Below are 19,285 nucleotides of genomic sequence, written 5' to 3' on the forward strand. Positions count from 1 at the left end.
CCTTTGGACACATGGCTCCAGTTTCTCAATGTCCTTTTTGAATTGTGGTGCCCAGAACTGGACACAGCATTCCAGATGTGGCCTGACCAAAGCAGAGAGAGAGAAACAGAGAGAGGACGGTCACTGTTACAGTCTTCCAGGAGTGGTGAATCTCCTTTAAAACACAGCACAGCCACACACAGGTTGCTTCACCACCCCAGTTTTTAGAAAGACATGAAAACTAGAAGTAAATCTCTAGCTACTTCTTGTTTCACTTTCCAAGAGATAACATAACCTTTAATGGCTTGGGGAGAGGGCAATAACTAGCATTTGAATGCACAGAATTTGCCTATCCCTTGGTTAACAAAATAAATGATCCTTACATTCCATGTAGTGGCATTAATTTACATGACATTTTCAGGCAAGAAGGATCACGTCTGAAAAGCAACATATACATGGAAAAGGCAAACAAACAAACAAACAAAAAACAATGAAAAAGGTCTCTACCCTAAAGAACTTTCTGTCCAAAATGTGTAGAAGAAAGCTTGGGATTAAAACTCAGATAAAGGAAGCAAAGGCCAGAAAGTAAAGCACGCAAGTTTGCCTTGTTGGATTGATCTAGTCCAGGGGTAACCAACCTTTTTGACTTGCAGAGCCCTTTTTAGAATCAGTTTCTGTGGTGGAGCCCCTAAGAGGCCTACAAGTTAATGGTGTTTAGGAGTAGTGTTGGAGTAAAGATATACAAATGAGCACCAGTTAGAACTGTCCAAGCCATCGTATTCCATATATATATATATATATATATATATCATATTCTCCATCACCATACAGATGTCAGAGCTGGACAGCAATGAAAGCAGATAAGAAGAAAATCAACTAATTTGAGATGTGGTGTTGGAGAAGAGTGTTGAGGGTACCATGGATGGCCAAAAAGACAAACAAATGGGCCCTTGGACAGATCATGCCTGAAATACCCCTAGAAGCCAAGATTGAACAGAGGCTGTTGTCTTTTGACCACATCATGAGAAGGCACGACTCATTAAAAAAGACAGTAATACTAGGAAAGGTGGAGGGGTGTAGAAAGAGAGGAAGGCCACATGCCAAGTGGATGGGCTCCATCAGACTGAATTTGCAGGACCCAAGCAGAACAATGGAGGACAGGGGGTCTTAGAGATGTCTTAAAGTCGGGATTGACTTGAGGGCAGCTAACGATAACACTTCTGCATAAATATTCTATAGCAGTGGTCCCCAAACTGTGCTCTTTAAGAGGTTTTGGACTTCAACTCCCAGAAGCCTCAGCCATGGTAGCTAATACTCTGGGATTCTGGGGACTGAAGTCCAAGTTCCCTTAAAGAGCACAGTTTGGGGACCATGGTTCTAAGGCCACCTGATCCCATCTGATCTTGACAGGTAAGCAGGGTCAGCCCTGGTTAGTAGTTGGATGGGAGACTGCCACAGAATACCAGGTGCTGCAGGCTATATTTCAGAGGAAGGAAGCAGCAAAACAACCTCTGAGTATTCCTTGCCAAAGAAAACTCTATGAAATTGGTGGGGTAAGTCAATGGGCAACTTGAAGGCACATAAACACACACATCCTATATCTATGCATTTCATTTTTTTCCCTGCTGAAGTGCAGTACCTTCCATTTCTCCCTGATGATTACAGTATGTGAAGAGATCTCCATGACAAAACTGAGGCTGTCGTACTTCGGACACATCATGAGAAGGGAGGACTCATTGGAAACAACGATAATACTGGGAAAGGTGGAGGAAAGTAGAAAGAGAGGAAGGCTGCATGCTAGATGGATGGACTCTATTAAAGAGATCGCAAGTATGAGTTTAAATGAGTTGGACAGAGCAGTGGAGGATGGACTCTGTTAAGGAAGTCATGGGCAGGAACTGAGCAGAGCAGTGGAGGACAGGGAGCCATGGAGCAATAGATGCAAGCTGCAGGAAAAGAGATCCCACAGAAACATTAGCAGGAACTCATTAAGAGAGACTTAGGCAGCTGGGGATGTTTAGTCTGGGGAAGAGAAGGTTAAGAGGTGATATGATAGCCCCGTTTAAAATTGAGGAGGGAGTGAGCTTCTTCTCTGCTGCTCCAGAGACTAGAACACGGAACAATGGATTCAAACTACAGAGAAAGACATTAGGAGGAACTTCATGACAGAAAGGGCTGCTCAAGAGTGGGACACACTCCCTGGGAGAGTCTCCTCCTTTGGAGGTTTTAAAACAGAGGCTGGATGGTCATTTGTCAGGAGGACTGCTTTGATTGTGAGTTCCTGCATGGCAGGATGGGGATGGACTGGATGCCCTTGGAGGGGGATCCCACTTCCAATTCTTATCATTCTACAGACTCACAGGGCTATCTATATCTTTGGATCCTATTAATAATAGGCTCAGGGTCCCAGGGTTGCCAAAGGAAGAGACCCTGATCCACGTGGATGAAGAGAGAAGGGGAACGCGCGCGCGGGAAAAAAGGGTCAGTCTGGTTTCCATGGAGACGGTGGAACGGGGGCGCGCGCTGAAGGGAGGGAGGGGAGTGGGCGTGGCCAGCCCATGTGCCGAGGGGGCGGGGCCAAGCGGTTCCTCAGAAAGCGCCTCTGAAGGGAGGTTTTTGGGGAAGCCGCCTTTTCCTCGCCGCCGTAACACTCACCGCGCTGCCTCCCCTCCCCCGAAGCCTGAGGGGAGGGAACCGCCTGGGGCGCCGAGGATGCGCCGAGCCTGCCCTTTAACCGTCGCCGCCAACGCCGCCTGGGAGACGGAGACAAGCGCCGCCGCCAGCAGGCGTGCCTCTTACGCGCGTGCGCCCCAAGTGCGTGCCAAATGACCCGGATGTACCGGGCTCTACGCTGAGTGTTAGCAGCAGCAGCAGCAGCACTAGTAGCCAGAGCGGTTGCTGTGGCGGCGGCGGCGGCGGCGCGTACTGCGCATGCTCAGCAACCAAACACATAAATAAACCACGCGTTTCTCTATTTCGCCCCGAGGCTGAAAAGAGGAGGCGGGCGGGCAGGAAAAATGTCACAAGGAAGTTTTGGTTTTAGAAAAATTAAATTAAAAGGGCAAGATTATGGTTTTTTAATATATTCGATGGGGAAAATGATGTAAAAAAGTATACTATATATATATATATATATATATATATATATATGTAACTATATCCTTTTTTACATCACACCTGCTACCTCACCCCTTTTAATATATATATATCTTTATATAGCGTTGTAAGTTTATATAAACTTTATAAATATATATAAAGTAGCTGTGAGGTAGTAGGTCTGATGTAATATATATATATTATACTATATATATATATACTTTTTTACATCAGACCTACTAACTCAGCCCCTATATATATATATATATACACACATTATACACACATATACTGCTAACAATACTATATATTATTCAGGAACAAACCCTTCTAGCGCATGGCCACACAGCCCAAAAAACCCCAAACCCTACTACATAATATATTCTTTCCCTGTAAGGAAACACAAAGAAAACGCCTTCCTTCCCAGCCGCATGTGAATAAAATAAGTCAGGTGATTAAAATAAGATCTCAGCATTTTTTGTTTGGGATAATGTTTTGTTGTTGTTTAAAAAGCATGGGTTGTATACATCTTTGCCAGAGCGACCGAGTGTCATGAGGGACATTCAAGAAAAACTGAGGGTGTGAAAGCTAAAAACAGTGACATAAATATGAATTCTTGCCAAACAAAAGCTAAAAGCACTATTGATATAAATTTGTGCCAAAGAAAAGCTAAAAACACCGATATTGATATACATTCTTGACAAATAAAAGCTGAAAACACTGACACAAATTATGAATTCATGCCACATAAAAGCTAAAAATACTGATACAGACATAAGCCCATGCCAAATAAAAGCCAAAAGCGCGGTTTCCTTTCTTGCTGCTACTTGCAAAGACTCTACAGGGAGCCTATGGATGTTATCAGACAAGGGAAACTGGAAGTATAATCCAATGGCAATCCAAACGCAATCATGGGGTTTAATGTTATTGCGTGATAGACTACCACACACAATTTCAGGCAATGGGAAGCCAGTTTGAATGCAATTCACATTAATTTGCTGAACTAGTGAATTCACGTAAATGTGTTCTGGCCCCACTTTCTTTTCATTCAAAACTAAGAGAAATTCCTGACGTGTAGTAAAGTCCAAAGACTGTGAAGTCAAAGGCTTTTGTGTCTGGCACCCATAGTATTTTGTGGATTCTTGGGGCTATGAGGCCATGCTCTAGAAGAGATTGTTCCTGACGTTTCGCCAGTGTCTGTGGCTGGCATCTTCAGAGGATGCTGGAATGGCTTGGTGAGCCCCACTGATTTCCATGCCAGCATTCCCTGAATAGTCCCACATAGTCTGAAAAACCCACAAAAAACAGTAGCAAAGACTGTTGCTTACGCAAAAAGCACAACATTTAAGTCTGGTTTGTACGAATAAATGTGGTTCTATGCAAAGGGCAGCCCTGAAGATGGTGGTGTTGGAAGGCAGTTGACTGCAGTCCTAACTGATGGTAAGGAATGCTGGGAGTTTCAGTCCAATGATACCTGGAGGGCTGCTCAAGTCCTACGCCTGCCTTAGATGCAATACTGATGAATAAATGGATTTGTTCCTGACTTGTTTATATACCTCTGGCCCTCGCATGTTGCTTTAGGATCATGATTCCCATGGGAAACTTATGCCTTTAATAGCTGACTTTTAGGCAGAAAATCAACAGGTGGAGCCTTCCATGCTACAGTCACTGAGATACCATAGCTACCCAGAAAGGATGTTGGCAAACTGAAGCATGGCCAAAATGACGAAGAGTCTGGAAACCATGCCTTATGAGGAGAGACTTAGGGAGCTGGGGATGTTTAGCCTGAAAGGCTAAGAGGTGATATGATAGCCCTGTTTAAATATTTGAAGGGATGTCACATTGAGGATGAAGCAAGCTTGTTTTCTGCTGCTCCAGAGAACAGGACCCGGAACAATGGATTCAGACTACAGGAAAAGAGGTTCCACCTCAACATTAGGAAGAACATCCTGACAGTAAGAGCTGTTCAACAGTGGAACACACTCCCTCAGGTTATGGTGAAGTCTCCTTGTTTGGAGGCTTTTAAACAGGGTCTGGATGGCCATCTGTCAGGGTTCTTTGATTGTGAGTTCCTGCATGGCAGAATGGGGTTGGAGTGGGTGGCCCTTGGGTCTCTTCCAACTGTGATCCTATGATTCTAATTTCTGCCTGTGAGGCTACTGCTATGAAGCATAGGAGGCTGCCAGAAGGGAGAGAACACAGCGGCAGTCTTTAGTCAGCCCCTGAGAAAGCTGCCCTGTGAAGAACTTAAGAGAGTCTGAAAGATAAGACTTGCTGGTTTAATATCACACAAAGGAGAGATAATACTGATTTCACCGGCTCAGCACAACTGCATTATCTTCAGATTTCTCTGCAAGCAGGTCCAAGATTGTGTAATGTACAATACAGCTTTGCAGTTTTCAATCAGAAAAGTCCCAACAGCAGAAAGAGTACCTTTTCACTTGCTAACATTCTTATGATTATTACTGTTGTGTGTTTATATAGCACCATCAACGTACATGGTGTTTTACAACAGAATAAAACATGTATAACTACACCCATATAAAGTACTAAAATGCAACAGTAAAGTACTAAAATGCAATAGTAAAAAAACATACTAAAATGCAATAGTAACATACAATAGTAAACTACAACACACACAAAAAAGCTACACACACACAACGGCAAAACACCGAATAAAACAGATAATCAATTATAGTAAAAAAAAAAAAAAAACAACAACACCCCAGAGCATTAATCTGAAATTCCAAAAGTTGTAGAAAACAGACAAAAAAGTATAGTTTATTGTTGTGTCCCTTTAAGTCATTTCCAGCTTAGGGCAACTCGAAAGCAAACTGTCCTAGGATTTTCTTGGCAAGATTTGTTCCAAGGAGGCTTGCCTTGGCCTTTGTCTGAAGCTGAGAGAGTGTTACTGGCCCAAGCTCACCCAGTGGGTTTCTGCGGCCGGCCGAGGATTCAAACCCTGGTCTCCAGAGTCATAGTCCAACACTCAAGCCACTGTGCCATTCTGGTGTACCTCATCTCTTGTATGGCGCGGAAAGCATTAAAGCGGAGGAAAGAAAGACCCCCACATCAGTGGGAATTCTAGTGTTTCATATTAACTTTTTCACCTGAATGGTTGCTGTAGACAGGGAAGGGCAGATGTCGGCCTTGTGCTAAATGCTCGCTTCTCAACAATAAACAAAACTGGTATAAAAGGCAGTAAAAGAGATTTTAAAGGATCTTGACTTCAGGGATTTGTCTTAATTACAGGTCATATAGTTCTTCCACACAAAAAACCACCCATAGCTTACCCCAAGTTCTTAATTTCGGCAATAAAACGAGGACAGGAGGCCATTTCATGGTTGCTGTGGGAAGGGAGAAATCTGTGCTGACTTATCACAAATCACCCATCCTGGCTGACCTTTTTACTCACCTTCATGAAAAAGAGCCAAGACTAATGAAAGAAATTAAAATGGCAATAGGATGCATTGCCTCTCTGGGTAATATACTGTCTTGGTGAGGGTACTGTTTCGAGTTTCCAGGTCTCCAGGCACAGGCTGAAGTTTCATTGAATTTCTGTGTTTATTAGGGTCTCCAGGCAGGAAGACAAATCTTAGGATGAGTATCACTAGAGGAATATTTTTTGCAATGTGGGTTGAAAGCAGGACTATGCAATGATGTTCTCCCAAGCTGTTCTTTTTCTAGCCAAAAAACCCCAGATTGCTTCTCTTGTAAACTGCAAGAGCAGCAGTGTATTCTTTAAATAAGTTGCAGAATCCCACCTGAACCGAACTATTTAACATAACATTCACTTAAGTAAGACACCTAAACCAGAGGTTGGGAAGGCAAGTAGAGCACTCCTGCTGTTTTATCCTTCTAGAGCTATATGCAGATTGCTACACTTAAGCTTGACTTCTTTCTTCCTTGTCCAATATCACTTGCTCTCTCATTCTGTGCCTGTCGGCTTATGGTGACCCCATGAATTTCATAGCCTTTTCTTAGGCAAAGAATACTCAGAGGTGGTTTTGCCAGTTCCTTCCTCTGAAATATAGCCTACAGCACCTGGTACTCATTGATGGTCTCCCATCCAAGTGCTAACCAGGACTGACCCTGCTTAGCTGCCACGATCAGATGGGACCTGAGGTCTGTAGAGTATTTAAGCCATTTGCTGTTGTTGTTGTCTGTCTTCAAGCCATTTCTGAGTGATGGTCAACCTAAGGGTGAACCTTACCATGAGGTTTCTTGGCAAGGTTTCATCAGAGGGGGTTTGGCATTGCCATCATCTGAGGCTGAGAGAGTGTGACTTGCCCAAGGTCACCCAGTGTAAGCCGTTAGCTTCTTTCTAACAGGAGCCAGTTAGCATACACATGATGGCTACCTGAGCAGACCACCTCCATCCAGAGATACAGAAGCCAGTTTTTGGAGCTCCTTTATCCTATTCTAGTCCCCTTTGTCCTAGCTTGATGGATTTCCTTTTCCCCTTTCTATAAACATCTAGAGTAGCTACTCTGTCTTCTTTAATAGACCTGTGCTCACAGCACTAGCACACAGCTGGTATTACTTTGGGCCCTTGGTATCTGCTGAAGTTTTGTTTCAGGACCATCCCATGAATAGCAAAATCCATGGATGATGAAGTCTCATTAAATGCAATGACACAGTAAAATGATGTCCCTTACATAAAATGTCAGGGTTTCCTTTCTGGAATATATATATTCCACAGATTCAGGCATCCATGGCTTGAAAATATTATATTATTCAGAGGGCTGGCTGTAATATCCTATATTCTTCCATTCACTGTGGCCATTATTTATCCAAAAGGGAATAGAAGGAAAAGTTGCCCTGCATCTATTAGCTGGTTCTCTTTTTAGCTGAGAAAAGAGAGGGAAGACAGAAAAGAGAGAAAAACTTGGCTTCAGGATGCAAGATCTGAAAAAGTCAGGAACAGCAACTGCTCTAGAAAAAAAAGCCTTGTGCTGTACAGGATTAGCTGACAGCACTTTTATCCTTTTTAAAAAAGAAAGCACCATTAAGGTTTGATTAGTCAGTCTCTTTGATCCCTGCAAGTTCGTCTTCCTCTCTGATATGCACAGCAATCTGAAAGTTGTTCCATGGGGACTTTTTTTTTGCTTTGTACAGTTTTTTCCCCACATTTAATGAGAGCTGGTGCAGCTTGGCATTCCCTTGGTTCAGACCTCACCCTAGCTGTGAGCTTTCTAGGTGGGCTTAGAGCAAGCCCCCGGATCCCTTCAGTGCCAGCTTTCCAACTGCAAAAATAGCATTCTAAGGGCCACTTGTCTCTCCAGAGGTGTTGGGAGATGAAACTATCTTTAGCAGCAAAGATGTGGGTCAGGAATGGCTGGAGTTCACAAAAGTTTACACGCCAAGTAAAACATTTGTTGTTGCTGTTGCTGTGTGCCTTCAAGTCATTTCTGACTTATGGCAACCTTAAGGCGAACCTATCATGGGGTTTTCTTGGTAAGTTTCTTCAGAGGAGATTTGCCATTGTCTTTCTCTGAGGGTGAGACTTTGTGACTTGCCCAAGGTCACCCAATGGGTTTTATGGCTGAGCTTGGAATTGAACCCTGGTCTCCAGAGTCGTAGTCTGATTATCAAAGTACTCCGCCATACCGACTCAGTACTAGTCTTTAAAGTGCCAGAAGACACTCTTTTGCAACAGACGTTGTCTTTTATATTTTATTTTATGTATTGATTTGAGTAACATCTCACCTTCTCCCCAAAATGGGATGGCAGGTAGCTCACAAGATGAGAAACAGCTACAGTGGACCCCTGATATCCACTGTGTTTGGGATCCAGTACCCACCATGGACACCCAAATCCATAGATGCTCAAGTCCCTTTAAATACAATGGCACATTAAAATCACGTCCCTTGTATAAAATGGTAAAATCAAGGTTTGCTTTTTCGAATTTATATATTTTAAAAATATTTTCCAGCCATGGATGGTTGAATCTGCAGATGAAAAATCTGTGGATTCAGAGGTTTGACTGTACATATAAGAAGCACCCAAAGGGTGTTTTGTTAAAACACAGTTAAACAGTTAATAATACCCCAGAGGAAAGGAACAAAATTCAAAACGACCTGAACAGACTAGAAAGCTGGGCCAAAGCTAACAAAATGAGATTCAACATGGAGAAATGTAAGGTACTGCACTTAGGGCAGAAAAATAAAATGCATAGATATAGGATGGGGGACACCTGGCTGAATGAAACTACATGTGAAAGGGATCTAGGAGTCCAAATAGACCACAAATTGAACATGAGTCAACAGTGTGATGCGGCAGCCAAAAAGGCCAATGCAATTCCAGGCTGCATCAATAAAAGTATAGTGTCTAGATCAAGAGAAGTAATAGTGCCACTCTATTCTGCTCTGGTCAGGCCCTATCTGGAATATTATGTCCAGTTCTGGGCACCACATTTCAAAAAGGACATTGAGAAACTGGAGCGTGTTTAAAGGAGGGCGACTAAAATGGTGAAAGGTCTGGAAACCATGCCCTATGAGGAACGACTTAGGGAGCTTGGGATGTTTAGCATGGAGAAAAGAAGGTTAAGAGGTGATATGATAGCCCTGTTTAAATATTTAAAGGGTTTTCATATTGAAGAGGGAGCAAGCTTGTTTTCTGCTGCTCCAGAGAACAGGACCCGAAGCAATGGATTCAAGCTGCAGGAAAAGAGATTCTACCTCAACATTAGGAGTAACTTCTTGACAGTAAGGGCTGTTCGACAGTGGAATACACTCCCTCGGAGTGTAGTGGAGTCTCCTTCTTTGGAGGTCTTTAAGCAGAGGCTGGATGGCCATCTGTCAGGGATGCTTTGATTGAGAGTTCCTGCATGGTAGGGGGTTAGACTGGATGGCCCTTGCGGTCTCTTCCAACTCTACGATTCTATGATTCTATGAACACATTCCAGTCAGCCTTCTGTATCCATGGACTCTGCATCTATGGAGTCAACCATCCACGGCTTGAAAATATTCAAACTATACAAATTTCAAAAAACAAACTTTGATTATGCCATTTTATGTAAGGGTCACCATTTTACTACACCACTGTCTACAGTGGGACTTGAGCATCCACAGATTTTCATATCCCTGAGGGGGCAGAGGTCCTGGAACCAAATCTCAGTGGATATCAAGGGCCCAATGTATAGCATTACAGCACAACTGAATTAAAAAGACTCTTCCCAGCCAGTCAGTTGGCAAAAACCTGCTAGAATAAACTGGGTTTTGGTCCCTAGCAGCAGAGCAACGAAGTGTGAACCAGATTAGCCATCCTTGGAAGGAATTCCCATAGCTTGGGAGCAGCCATCAAAAACTGCTATTTAAAGAGCGCTGGAAACCTTTTGGCTGTGAGAGCCAGTGCGGTGTAGTGGTCTGAGTACTGGACTAGGACTTTGGAGTCCAAGGTTTGAACACTGGTTCGGCCATGCAAACCCATTGGGTGCCCTTGGGTAAGTCTCACTGTCTCAGCCTCAGAGGATGGCAATGGCAAATGCCCTCTGAAGAAACTTGCCAAGAAAACCCCATGATAATACCCATACTATTGCGGAGGCAGAGCACAGAAGAGGCGGCAGCAGAGGCGCCGACGGCGACGGAGCAGCAGCTTCAGCATCGGCAGCCATGGCGGAGAGCGACCGGGACATGGTGATGGTGCTGCGCAAGAAGGGCCCCAGCATGGCCCAGGCCAAGTCCAAGCAGGCAGTCCTGGCTGCTCAGAGAAGAGACGAAGATGTGGAGCCCTCCAAGAAATGGGCAGCCGGCCAAAACAAGCAGCACTCGATCACCAAGAACACGGCCAAGCTGGACCGGGAGATTGCCATAAATTGGAAGTTACTTGAAGGCACACAGGAGCAGCAGCAAAACTCTTCTTTGCTTGGGATTTCATCCCTCAAAGCACATTTTTCAGATCACACAAGGAGATTATCACCCACAAGGGTAGATCATTATCAGAAAATTGTAAACCTGAGGGCATGTTGCTGTTTTTGTGTGCCTTCAAGTCACCTCTGACTTAGGGTGCCCCTAAGGTGAACCTATCATAGGGTTTTCTTGGCATATTTCTTTAGAGCATGTTTGCCATTGCCACCCTCTAATTCTGAAAGAGTGCCAACCTATGACAGGGTTTTCTTGGCAGAATTTGTTCAGAGGGGATACATTTTTGCCTTCCTTTGCAGCTGGGAGAGTGTGGCTTGCCCCAAGATTAGCAGTAGGTTTCCATGAGGGAGCAAGGATTCAACCCCTGGTCTCCAGAGTCACAGTCCAATGCTCAAACCACTACACCTAGTTTTGCATGCCTCATTTTGAAAGCAAAACCAAAAGGGATGGGATCGTCCTCCTTTGCCAACACGGTTCCTTTTGTGGCATAGTTTTAGCACAGCAAGGATCTCGCTTACTTCTCTTCTTCACCAGAACAGAGGGGAAGTAGGTGCTTCTGTGTCACGAAACCAGGAGATTGATGATTCTGGGTATTAATCGACAGTGAGTTATTTCCCATTAGGTCTGTCAACTGGTTAGCTAACCTTTTTCTTTTAACTAACATTACAGTGTTATAACATATTTTCCTTTCAGCGGTATTATTTTTAAAGAAAAGTATGTTTACTAATTAAAAGTTTGATCAAGAAAACCAACAGGATTGTATAGTGGTATCACTTGGTGTCCACTGGGGTTTTGGTGCCAGGACCACCACCACCACATAGATACCAAAATCCATGGATGCTTAAGTTCCATTAAATACAATGGAGAGTAAAATGGTGTCCCTTATAAAATGGCAGAAATCAAGGTTTGCTTTTGGGAATTTATATACTTTTTGAATATTTTCAAGTTGTGGTTGCTTGAATCTGTGAATAAGTAATCCATGGATATGGAGGACCGAAGGTACAAGGTTTAAATCCCTGCTTGACCCTGGAAACCCGCAAGGTGACCAAATGCATCTGAGGAAGTAGACTTAATTCTACGAAGTTTCGTGCTGCCAACTTCTTTCTTTCAGTTAGTCTCAATAGTGTGATAAGATCTCTCTACAAGGTGAACCTGGGAAAGTTACACTCTCTCAGTGTCAGAGGAAAGAAAGGAAACACTCCCTCTGAACAAATCTTGCCAGGAAACCCTGTGATAATCACCATAGGTCAGAAATGACTTGAAGGTATACAACAACAAACAAAAAAATTGCTTCTAGCCAGAAGGTAGATGCAAAGCAGAGTGGAGGATGAGCCCTTGTGCCACAAGGGTTGGGGAGGGAGAAGATACCTAAGTAAATCCAGAGATAGATAGACACAGAGAGAGAGAGAAAGAGCGAAAGTGAGAGTCTTTGCAAGCTACAGCAACAATCACTTAATCCTTGCAAACTGCAGCAAACTACTGCTCTTATATCTGAACTTATTTGCCCACAGCCTTTCCTTTTTGCCTGTTCCTGAGCAAAATATGAGACTTAGGGCCAGGTCTTGAGATCAGGCAACCTTATACATCAGTGATATGAAAGTGACATAACTTATTAATGCAGATAAACATTTAGGATATTCATCCACAGGTAATAATATATAATATATTAATAATATGATAATATATGATAATTCATCACAGGGTCACCATGGGTCGAGATCGACTCGAGAGCAGCTAACAACAACAAACGCTATACCTTAGATCCAAAAGATACACTATATATATGAGGGCCTTCTTGGTGGCTCCTCCGAGATTTTGGAACTCCCCTTTTAGAGAGGCTAGTTGGTGTCCTAGATTCATAGGGCAAGTCACATTCTCTCAGGAAGGCAAAAACAACCCCCCCCCCAAAAAAACAAATCTTGCTAAAAAAAAAAGACACCATGATAGGTTTGCCTAAGGGTCGCCATACATTGGAAATGACTTGAAGGCACACAACAATAACAGCAGCAAATGAAAACTAACCTGTTCTGACAGCCATTTGTCTTGTTGTGTATCTTCCAGTCATTTTCGACTTATGTCGACCTTAAGGCGAAGCTGTCATGGAGTTTTCTTCACAAGTTTCTTCAGAGGGGATTTGCCATGGCCATCCTCTGAGGCTGAGAGAGTGTGACTTGACCAGGGGTTATCCAGTGGGTTTACATGGCAGAGCTGGGATCTGAACCCTGGTCTCCAGAGTCCTAGTCCAGCACTCAAACCACTCCACCACGCTGGCTCTCTAACAGGCATTTAGGAAGGGCTCTTAACAAAGTTCTGTTTTACTTAATTTGCTCATTTGCCTTTTCAGTTTATTTATTCTAAAGGTGTTTAATTGCACAGACAGTCCAAACTGCATTTTAACAATAACTTCTTGGAAATGCTTATATCTCTCCTTGCTTTAATTTTTAAAAACAACCCCTTAAGTTCCAGTTTTTATGGAAAGGCAGGGGATAAACAAATGCATATATAATTATGGTGATAATTAAGCAACAGCCAGGACAGAAGGGGAAGAGAAGCAGTCAGAGGTTCATATAATTGGCTTCAAAGTTATCTGGATAACTTCATGGTGGCGGCATAGAACCTTTGAGGTTTTATCACAGTACTCTGTTATAGTGCTATTGTTCTACTTAAACTGCCATGGCAACATTCTGTGGAATTTAGGGCTTTGTAGTTTATTGAGTCATTAGAGCTCTTCGGCTAAGAATTATAAATGTCTCTCTCTAAACTGCAAATCCCAGGATTCCTTACTATGTTGCCATGGCAGTTAAAGTGGAATAATAGCACTACAACAGCATAGTATGATGGGGCTCATTGTTACCATCTAAGACACTGTGGCTGAATCCGCACTGCAGAAATAATCCATTTTGACAACACTTTTGCTGCCCTGGCTCAATGCTATGGTATTCTGGGAGTTGTAGTTTTCTGAGACATTTAGCCTTTTCTGTCAAACTGCTCTGGAGCCACAAGAAACTACAATTCCCAGAATTTGAGACATGGCAGTTAAAGTGGTGTCAAACTGAATTATTTCTGTTGTGCGGATGCAGCCTATGGGGCAGGTTTTGTTCTTCTTTTCTTTAAGACTAGGGGAGTGCATTTAAGACCAAAGAGGGAGACTTTTCAGTAACAAGGCTTTGCACCAAGTGAATGTCACATTTGCATGAAAACTGGAAGTGGTGGGGCTAGTTATTAGCAATGAAGCCTCATACAGTAAAAAAGAAAAGGGGAAAGAAACCCACAGGGAACTTGTGTCACAAGCCAACCGGGGAGAAAAACTTCCTGTTCAACTGCTCTGGAAAAAACGAGAACATACTTCCCCCTTGGGGTGTGGGACACATCTTTAATTTTAAAAGATTGTTCCATTTGGAAACAACGGAGATGGAATAGCTGAGAGGGTTTTGCAAAACCTTACTGAGTCTGGGCAGGATCTACAGATGAGTTCAGGCTGGGATACTGCATGGACTGCACACCTAATTCCCTCCCTTGCCAGGACTGCATAAAACATCTGACTCTGACTTGCTCCTGTGCCTTGACCTAAATAATTAAAGATATAAAACAGATCTGGCACCGGATTGGAGCAAATCCTGCAATGGAACTTAGAAGGGTTACTTTTCAAGACTACAAACTCCAAGAACCCACCAACCAGCATATCCACACTGCCAAGGTCTGATTTACAATATCCATGTGCTTTCTCCTGGGCTGCATCCGCTCTGCAGAAATAATCTGGTTTGACATCACATTCACTGCCATGGCTCAAGGCTGTGGAATTCTGAGACGTGTAGTTGGTTGTGGCACCAGAGCTTTGCTACAACTAACTGCAATTCCCACAAATTCCACAGCATCAAGCCATGGCAATGAAAGTGGTGTCCAACCTGATTATTTCTGCAGTGTGGGTGGACTCCTAAGATGCCTTCCTATCTGAGAGCCAGCGTGGCGTAGTGGTTTGAGCATTGGACTCAGCCATGGAAACCCACTGGGTGAGGTTGGGCAAGTCACACTCTCTCAGCTTTAGAGGGTGGCAATGGCAAGCATACTCTGAAGAAACATGCCAAGAAAACGCTATGATAGGTTCACCTTAGGGTTGCCATAAGTTGGAAATGACTTGAAGGCACCACCAACAACCTGTGTCTGTGATTTTACCTGACTGGGATGGTAAGATCAATGGGTGCGTCACAAATATAGAAACCAAGGGAGGTGTCCAGTATATGCATGTTGTGTGCCTTCAAGTCGTTTCCAATTTATGGCCATCCTACTGTGAACTTATCATGGAGTTTTCTTGGCAAGATTTGGCCAGGGAAGGTTTGCCATTGCCTTCTGAGGTTGAGAGAGTATAACTTGCCTAAGCTCACCCAGTGGGTTTCTTGGTTAAGTGGGAATCCAATGCTGGTCTCTAGAGATATAGCCCAGCACTTAAAGCACTATACCACACTGGCTTCCAGAGACAGGACTAAACTTGCTTGACTTTCTCCTACATATACAGTATAAATCTTTTGAAATTAATATTTGTTTTCTCCTACACTTCTACTCTCATTTGCAATTTTGGGTTTTACTTAAAATTCAAACAACAACAACAACAACAATTAAAATATCATCATCATCTTGTTTTTTCTCCAAAATTGGGACTGAAAGTGGTTTACAATTTAAAAGAACAATACAACTAAAATCATACCAAAGTGAGCATAAAAATAGAATTAAACTGTTAGGGTACTAAAACACATCACTCATTAAAAGAATACAATGCAATTAAAGAAAAATAAAAGGGCATAAAAAGAGTACAGTTACAACAGTATAACACCCCCATAAATGTCATTTATGTCAAATAAATGATATCAGTAGGAGAAGGACCCATCCCTAGAACTCAGGTTTTGGATGGAAAACCTTAGGGCCTGGGGTGACCCAGAACTGGCAACCCTAGATCAGAGAGTGATCGGCAGGGTGGCCCTCCAGATTTTAGTTCACAATTCCCATCACTTAATGGTGAGGGCTGATGGGAGTTGCAATCCAACATTTGGAAGGCTGCACTTTTCCCAACTCTGATTTACACTCATGCACTAGAGGGCCAGTATGGTGCTGTGGTTTGAGTGTTGGATTAGAACACTAGGACACCAGGATTCGATTCCCACCTTGGTCACATAAACATACCGTGTGACCTGGGGCAAGTCATACTCTCTCAGCTTCAGAGGATGGCAATGGCAACCCCCCTCTGAAGAAACTTGCCAAGAAATCCCTATGATAGGCCCCCCTTAGGGTTGCCATAATTTGGAAACGACTTGAAGGCATACAACAAGAACATGTGTTATATACCGTAGAAAAAATATTAATTTGCATGATCTTGTGAACAAGGGCCTCAGCCAGCCTCAAATCTACCCAGAGTGAGCAAATTCAAATAGCTGGTCTCACATGGTAACTGGTCTTACAGAGTATCTGGCTGAGAGTAAAGCTTTCAGCTGACATGTTCCCCTCTCCAACCTACAGAACACCCACAGACCATTTATTTTTACCAAGAACACAGTTGCTTGTTATCTTGCCCTTTGACCCAAGACTCTCAAGGAGGAGCAAACTTGTTGAAAACCTTCAGTAGTAATGACAACACTGCACAGACTGTAAATTGCGAAAAGCAAATGCCAGTCAGGCAGATCTTTAAGAGATCATCATGGGAAGGACCAGGTGAACAGAAAAAGTCATCTGTCATCACAAGTAAAACTTTAAGGCTGGAACCAAGTGAGATTCTTCAGAGAGACTTACAAAATGCTCTGCTCTGTAACCACAACAAACTACAGTCTCCAGAATTCCACAGCACTGAGCCATGGCAGTTAAAATGGTGCCAAACAAGATTATTTCTGCAGTGCGGATGCACCCATTGTTGATTGAGTAAAATGACCAATGTATTTGAGTGAACAAAATGATAACCTGAGATGATTTATATAACTTTTAAGCAGGGGAGGAAGTTGTCAAAATATTTAAAATATTTTGTACCCCTTGATTCATAGAATCAGAATATAGAATTAGAAGAGACCATAAGGCCCACCCAGTCCAACCCGTGCCATGCAAGTACACACAATCAAAGCAATACAAACACACAGTCAAAGCAATAGGAATACACAGTCAAAGCACAGATGGCCATCCAGCCTTTGTTTAAAAAATTTCAAAGAAGGAGACTCCACCACCCTCCAGGGGAGAGTGTTCCACTGTCAAATAGCCCTTACCATCAGGATGTTTTTCCTAATGTTTAGTTGGGATCTCTTTTCCTGTAGTTTGCATCCATTACTCCATGTCCTAGTCTCTGGAGCAGCAGAAAATAAGTTTGCTCCTTCCTCAATATGACATCCTTTCAAATAATCCCTTCAGTCATTAATAAAACAGGAAACTGTAGCCAAAAAAATCAGAAGATGGCAAGGATTTGGAAGGTCAGCTATGAAGGAACTACTGTATATACTTGACTATGAATCGACCTCATATATAAGTCAAGGACAGATTTTGGGACCAAAATTATGGGTTTCGATATGGTTTTTGATAAGCTGAGTTTAAAATTTAGAGGCATGTAACAAAGGATGTAAGGAATGAAGCAAAGGAAAACAATGTCAAAGAACTTGCAAAATTCAAGTAGACATCACTGTTTGTGCTTACACCAGGGGTAGGCAACCTGCAGCCTGGCAAGGGCTTGGGACCGGCCCCAGCCCAGTACTGCCACCGATTGCCACCGGAGCCTTTGGCCTCTCACGTGAGGGCATGGGGCCTTTGGCCTATCAGGAGGAGGCGGGCAAGGGGGGCAAGGGGGGGCAATTGTCTATAGAAGCCTCCGAAACATGCATTTATATTAACATTTTTTAAAAAATCAGCAATTTTTTTGCGTGTCCTCCACTTTTTTTTAAAAAAAGTGTCCTCCATTTGAAAATTTTGTCCCACATTTGTCCCGGTTTATTTATTTATTTAATTTTTTAAAAAATATATTTAATTATTTATTTTTTGGCTTCGGACCCCCAGTTGTCTGAGGGACAGCAACCCGGCCCTCGGCTCAAAAAGTTGCTTACCCCTGGCTTACACTAAAGGATGAATGGATGAGAGAATAGAGGGGAGTCAGTGCTTCCAAGACAGATTAAGCTCTTGCCTTTCACCTGAGGCTAGTTCTTCTTTCTTTTTTAATAATTAGAGTATGGTTCTTACATTGACCCTTGGATAAGTCGACTCAGGTTTTTTAGGTCAATTTTTTGACTAAAATTTCTAGACTTACACATAAGTATATACAGTAGATCATAGAACCACAGAATCATAGAGTTGGAAGAGACTACAAGGGCCATTCTGTCCAACCCCCTGTCATGCAGGAAATCACAACCAAAGCATCTGAAGCATCTAAGATGTTTAAGTACAGTGGGCCCTCCCCTTACGCGGGGATCTGTTCTGGATCCCCCGGCATAAGGGGGAATCCGTGTATGTTCACGCCCCATTGGAAACAATGCGGCACATGCTTGAAGCTCATGGCAGCACCGGTGGGCACCATTGCTTTTATTGTCGTGCGGCTTCTGCATAAGCTGGAAGCTGCATATAGTGTGCCCACGTATGGTGCGGGTGTACTGTATAATGATATATCCTTAAGTAACTAGGGCCCCATACAGACAGGCCAAAATAAAGCTGCTTCAGGTCACTTTGGAGGTATGCTATTTAAATGATGCATGCGGCTTAAATGTCCGGAAGCTGTGTCAAAGCTGCACTCCAGTCCTTAGGACTGGATCGTGGCTTTGGCACGGCTTCCAAACTCTTAGGACGCATGCATAATTGAAACAGCGTACTTCCTAGGTGGGCAAAAGATTTGAACCAAAATATAATGTTGGAACAGTGGGAAAAGACATGGAAAAGACGGATCAAATATTCAAAGAGTATAGAAATTAGGGAAAGTTGTTACAAATCTATTTTTAGATGGTATCTGACACCATATAAGATTTCCAAAATGTATAAGGGTATGGAAGGGTTATGCTGGAAATGTCATAAGGAATTGGGGACTTATATGCATAGTTGGTGGACTTGTGAAAAGGCAAAACAGTTTTGGAAAATGATCCACAAGGAAATGAAAAATATATTTAAATTTAGTGCACGCCCAGACCCAAAGATGTATCTTCTAAATATAATAGACAGTAATGAGATGGAAAGGGAGAATGGCGAATTGATATTCTTAGTAATAACTGCTGCGAGGACCCTTTATGCAAGACATTGGAAATCGCAAGAGATCCCGTCGATAGACGAATGGAAAATTAAAATTTACGAGATGTATGAAATGGATAAACTAACAAGTCTTATGAAAGATGAAACAACACAAA

The 19,285-nt window shown here is 42.9% G+C and overlaps 1 protein-coding gene across 3 annotated transcripts in view; it reads right to left on the minus strand.

Moving 5' to 3' along the window:
* CYRIB (CYFIP related Rac1 interactor B) overlaps positions 1–19,285 on the minus strand; it is a 103,656-nt gene that overhangs the window by 73,499 nt on the left and 10,872 nt on the right. Inside the window, exon 1 of one of the 3 annotated variants that reach the window (XM_089517969.1) lies at positions 2,635–2,822. The exons of 1 other annotated variant lie outside the window; for it this stretch is intronic. The gene's annotated coding sequence lies outside the window, so the exon portion shown is untranslated. Of the gene's footprint in view, positions 1–2,634; positions 2,823–19,285 lie in introns of those variants that run through there. One more of the 3 variants, XM_089517966.1, reaches the window with a different exon arrangement.

Source organism: Sceloporus occidentalis, unplaced genomic scaffold, assembly GCF_023333645.1.
Source record: "Sceloporus occidentalis isolate IW3139 unplaced genomic scaffold, rSceOcc1.0.p SCAF_3, whole genome shotgun sequence".
Lineage (NCBI taxonomy): Eukaryota > Metazoa > Chordata > Lepidosauria > Squamata > Phrynosomatidae > Sceloporus > Sceloporus occidentalis.